The sequence below is a fragment of the Bos indicus genome, chromosome 14 (assembly GCF_029378745.1).
Source record: "Bos indicus isolate NIAB-ARS_2022 breed Sahiwal x Tharparkar chromosome 14, NIAB-ARS_B.indTharparkar_mat_pri_1.0, whole genome shotgun sequence".
NCBI lineage: Eukaryota > Metazoa > Chordata > Mammalia > Artiodactyla > Bovidae > Bos > Bos indicus.
Genome location: NC_091773.1, coordinates 245879 through 251009, shown reverse-complemented (window position 1 = coordinate 251009; position 5131 = coordinate 245879). Strand labels below are relative to the sequence as shown.

Genomic DNA, 5131 nt, shown 5'->3' with positions numbered 1-5131 from the left:
GCCTGGAGTCGGGAATAACACTTGGTGAAGGCAATGGCCACCCACCACAGTATTCTTGCCTGGGAAATCTGTTGGACTGAGGAGCCTGGTGGGCTGCAGTCCATGGATATGCAAAAGATTTGGACACAATTTAGCGACTAAACAGCAGCAACAAATGCTTTCCCTAGGCTCCTGACAACCTGACTAACACTTGCACCAGAGGCTGTTTCCCACCAGGCACAGAATTATTGTACATAGTATGGTCTTGATCCAAAATCCCACAAGTCTGCATGGTTATTCTCTCACTGAGATAGGCTTGAGTTCCACAGTGCATCTTCCCCCCCATTGCTGACACCTCTGTACCCTGGACTAGCTTTGGAGCCAGTAGCTACACCCTGGTCACCCAGAGCTAGCAACCTTGTTGGATATTAGTTCTCCAGGCTGCACAACAAATTGCCACCAACTTTGAGGCTTAAACTGCTATCATAGTTTCTGTAGCATAATAGTCTGGGAAGCGTTAACTTCATAAGATATTGCTAAACTATTTTCAAAGTTATTTAACCCTTATATGAAATGCATAAGCATTTAACTTGCTCCACATTTTCACGAGTATTTGAAACTCTTATTCATTTTAGCTATTCTAAAGGGCATACAATAGTTTCTCCTTGTGGTTTAAGTTTTAATTTTAATAAGAATGTCATTGATGACTAGCTATACTTAGTATTTTTTCATGTGTTTATTTGTGTGTTCTGTTTTGTCAAATGTGTGCTCAGATAGTTCATCAAAACTTTAAGTAGGCTTTTTTCTCATATTGAGTATAAAGACTTCCTCTGTATGTTTTACACTGAAATCATTTATCAAATATATTTTGCAAATACTTACTCACAATCTATGGCTTGTATTTTCACTTTATTAATGGTGTCATTTATGCTTCAGAAACTTTTACCAAACATTTTTAATGGCAATGAAGCTCTTTTTATTGTTTTTTAAAGATCCATCCTTTTTATGTTCATTCAAAGAATTACCATCCTAACTTTTGAAAGATTTTTTCTGTTTTATGCTAAATATTTTTCAGTTTTCATTTTTATGTTTACATCTATGATTCATTCATCTATGATTCCTTGGAAAGAAAGCTATGACAATGCTAGACAGTGTATTAAAATGCAGAGGCATCACTTTGTTGACAAAGGTCCATGTAGTCCAAGTTACGGTTTTTCCAATAGTCATGTATAGATGTGAGTGTTGGACCATAAAGAAGGCAGAGTGCTGAATTGTTGCTTTCAAATTGTGGTGCTGGAGAAAACTCTTGAGAGTCCGTTGAACAGCAAGGCGATCAAACCAGGTCAATCCTACAGGAGATCAACCCTGAATTCTCATTGGAAGGACTGAGGCTGAAGCTGAAGCTCCAACATTTTGGCCACCAGTTGAGAAGAGTTAACTCATTGGAAAAGACCCTGATGCTGGGAAAGGTTGAGGGCAGGCAAACAAGTGGGCAACAGAGGATGAGATAGTTGGATAGCTTCACTGACTTGATGGACATGAGTATGAGCAAACTGTGATATAGTGAAGGACAGATTGCTGTCATGCATGCCTAAACACTTTAGTCTAAGACAATACTTGGTCATTGTATGATTGGAATAATTGTGTTGTTGATTGGTCACTCACATTTTATTGTTACTGTGTGTTTGATTGATTAGTTCTTGGAGTCCATGTTGCCCTCCTGTCTTTTTCCCAGACTTGTGTTTTGAAGAGGATATCATAAACAGTTTATGCCTTCTTTGCAGGAAGCTTGAACTTTCTCCTTAATCATTTTTCTTATGAGGTACATGCCAACTGTCCAAAGCAGGAAAAATAGCTTATTTCATCATATACCCATAAACTTTTAATACAATTTAATTCACTCAAAAATAATTTATAAATACTACAAAAAGCAGTCATTTAAAAAAAATTTTGGTTTACATATGGTTTACAGCATGGAACAACAGACTGGTTCCAAATAGGAAAAGGAGTTCGTCAAGGCTGTATATTGTTACCCTGTTTATTTAACTTATATGCAGAGTACATCATGAGAAATGCTGGACTGGAAGAAACACAAGCTGGAATCAAGATTGCAGGGAGAAATATCAATAACTTCAGATATGCAGATGACACCACCCTTATGGCAGAAAGTGAAGAGGAACTCAAAAGCCTCTTGATGAAAGTGAAAGTGGAGAGTGAAAAAGTTGGCTTAAAGCTCAACATTCAGAAAACGAAGATCAAGGCATCCGGTCCCACCACTTCATGGGAAATAGATGAGGAAACAGTGGAAACAGTGTCAGACTTTATTTTTCTGGGCTCCAAAATCACTGCAGATGGTGACTGCAGCCATGAAATTAAAAGACGCTTACTCCTTGGAAGGAAAGTTATGACCAACCTAGATAGCATATTCAAAAGCAGAGACATTACTTTGCCAACAAAGGTTCATCTAGTCAAGGCTATGGTTTTTCCTGTGGTCATGTATGGATGTGAGAATTGGACTGTGAAGAAGCCTGAGTGCCGAAGAATTGATGCTTTTGAACCATGGTGTTGGAGAAGACTCTTGAGAGTCCCTTGGACTGCAAGGAGATCCAACCAGTCCATTCTGAAGGAGATCAGCCCTGGGAGTTCTTTGGAAGGACTGATGCTAAAGCTCAAACTCCAGTACTTTGGCCACCTCATGAGAAGAGTTGACTCATTGGAAAAGACTCTGATGCTGGGAGGGATTGGGGGCAGGAGGAGAAGGGGATGACAGAGGATGAGATGGCTGGATGGCATCACTGACTCAATGCATGTGAGTCTGAGTGAACTCCTGGAGTTGGTGATGGACAGGGAGGCCTGGCATGCTGCGATTCATGGGGTCACAAAGAGTCGGACAGGACTGAGCGACTGATCTGATCTGACCTGATGTATGCAAAAATCAATAATCATCAATAAAATGCTATCCTGCCATAGATATACTAACTTAAAGCTTTATATTTATCAAAAGATTTGAATCATCAATTACACCACAAGAACTGAAAAATCTGTAGCATAGGGTATCAATTTTTTTTCAGAAATAAAATAATGAATTTAAAAATATGTGGAGTGACAAAGCAGTTTTGTGAAAACTAATCTTGTGAATGTATTTTTTTACTTCTTTGTTCCTCAAGCTGTAGATCAAGGGATTCAGCATAGGAAGCACTACTGTGTAAAACACAGAAGTCACTTTGACTGTGAGCCAAGAAGTTTTGGGGTTAGGAATGCAGTAAAGGAGAAGGATGGTTCCATGGAAGATGCTGATGGCTGTCAGGTGGGAAGCACAGGTGGAGAATGTTTTCCAGTGCCCACTTGCAGAAGGCATCCCCATAACAGTGATAAAAATGAATATATAGGACATCAGAATAATCACCAGGCTGCTCGCCTCATTGAACATGGCGATAACAGAACATAACATCTGACTGATATAGGGATCTGAGCAGGAGACAGAAACAATTACAGAGTGGTCACAGATAAAATTATTTATGGTGCTAGACTTGCAATAGGATAACTCAAGAAGAAAATATGTGTGTCATGGAGCACACTACACCCCATGAGTAAGAGCCAGCCACCAAGAGAGCACAGTGCTTCAGAGACATCACGGTGGTAGATAGAGCAAGGGGTTGCAGACTGCACAACGCAGTCATAGGCCATTGCTGCTAACATGAACGTTTCTGCTACACCAAATAGGCAAGTGAAACAAAATTGTGCAATGCAACCAGAGAAAGAAATGGTTCTGTCCTCCACAATCAAATTCTCCAACAGTTTGGGTGTGATCCAACCAGTCCATTCTGAAGGAGATCAGCCCTGGGATTTCTCTGGAAGGAATGATGCTCAAGCTGAAACTCCAGTACTTTGGCCACCTCATGCGAAGAGTTGACTCATTGGTAAAGACTCTGATGCTGGGAGGGATTGGAGGCAAGAGGAGAAGGGGACAACAGAGGATGAGATGGCTGGATGGCACCACTGACTCGATGGACGTGAGTCTGGGTGAACTCCGGGAGCTGGTGATGGACAGGGAGGCCTGGCGTACTGTGATTCATGGGGTCGCAAAGAGTCGGACGTGACTGAGCAACTGAACTGACTGACTGACTGACTGACAGTAGAAAAACAGAAATCGACAAAGGACAAGTGACTAAGGAAAAAGTACATGATCGTGTGGAGTTTTGAATTGACCTTGATGATTATGATCATGCTTAAATTCCCCACCACTGGAGAAGGCAATGGCAACCCACTCCAGTACTCCTACCTGGAAAATCCCATGGATGGAGGAGCCTGGTAGGCTGCAGTCCATGGGGTTGCTAAGAGTCGGACATGACTGAGCGACTGACTTCACTTTCCCTTTTCACTTTCCAGCACTGGAGAAGGAAATGGCAATCCACTCCACTGTTCGTGCCTGGAGAATCCCAGGGACGGGGGAGCCTGCTGGGCTGCCATCTACGGGGTTGCACAGAGTCGGACACGACTGAAGTGACTTAGCAAATTCCCCACCACAGTGGCTGTGTAGATAGACAAGAAAACAAGGAAAAGTGGGACCCGGAGTTCTGGATATTCTGAAAAACCCAGGAGAATTAATGTAGGTATGATACTCTGATTTCCTTCTGATAGCAGGATGATTCCTGTTGAACAAAGGACCAAACATTATTCCTGAAAAATAGAAATGAATACAAAAGAGAAAAAGAGAAGGCAGAAGCTTCATATGTCTCTGGGGAGCTGGTATATATTCTCCAGATATGGTCCTCAAACCAGCAGCAGCAGGGACGCCTAAGAATATGTTAGGGATGCAAATTCTCAAGCCCTGTCTCCAACTTCCTGAATCAAAAACTCTGGAAAGTAGCCCACAATTTGTGATTTATCCAGCCCTCCAGGTGATTTCTGATGCATGATAAATTATGAGAACCACTAAAATACAGACTATTCATGCTATCGTTTAAAATTTAGCCCTTAGTATTTTCAATATACAACTAAAATATAAATTTGGAACACACAAAAAAAGTGTAAATCTCAAAATTTTGAGATAAAAAGAAGCAGAGTACTTTGTTATGGTTCTAACAGTTACACTAAGGATCAAGGCGATCACATGGTGTGTAAAAGGTGCCCTATAAATCTCAGTATAATT

At 41.0% G+C, this 5131-nt stretch overlaps 1 pseudogene; it reads right to left on the bottom strand.

Moving 5' to 3' along the window:
• Positions 1 to 3066: 3066 nt before the first annotated feature.
• LOC109575122 (olfactory receptor 5D13-like) lies at positions 3067 to 4650 on the bottom strand (annotated as a pseudogene).
• Between the last annotated feature and the right edge of the window lie 481 nt (positions 4651 to 5131).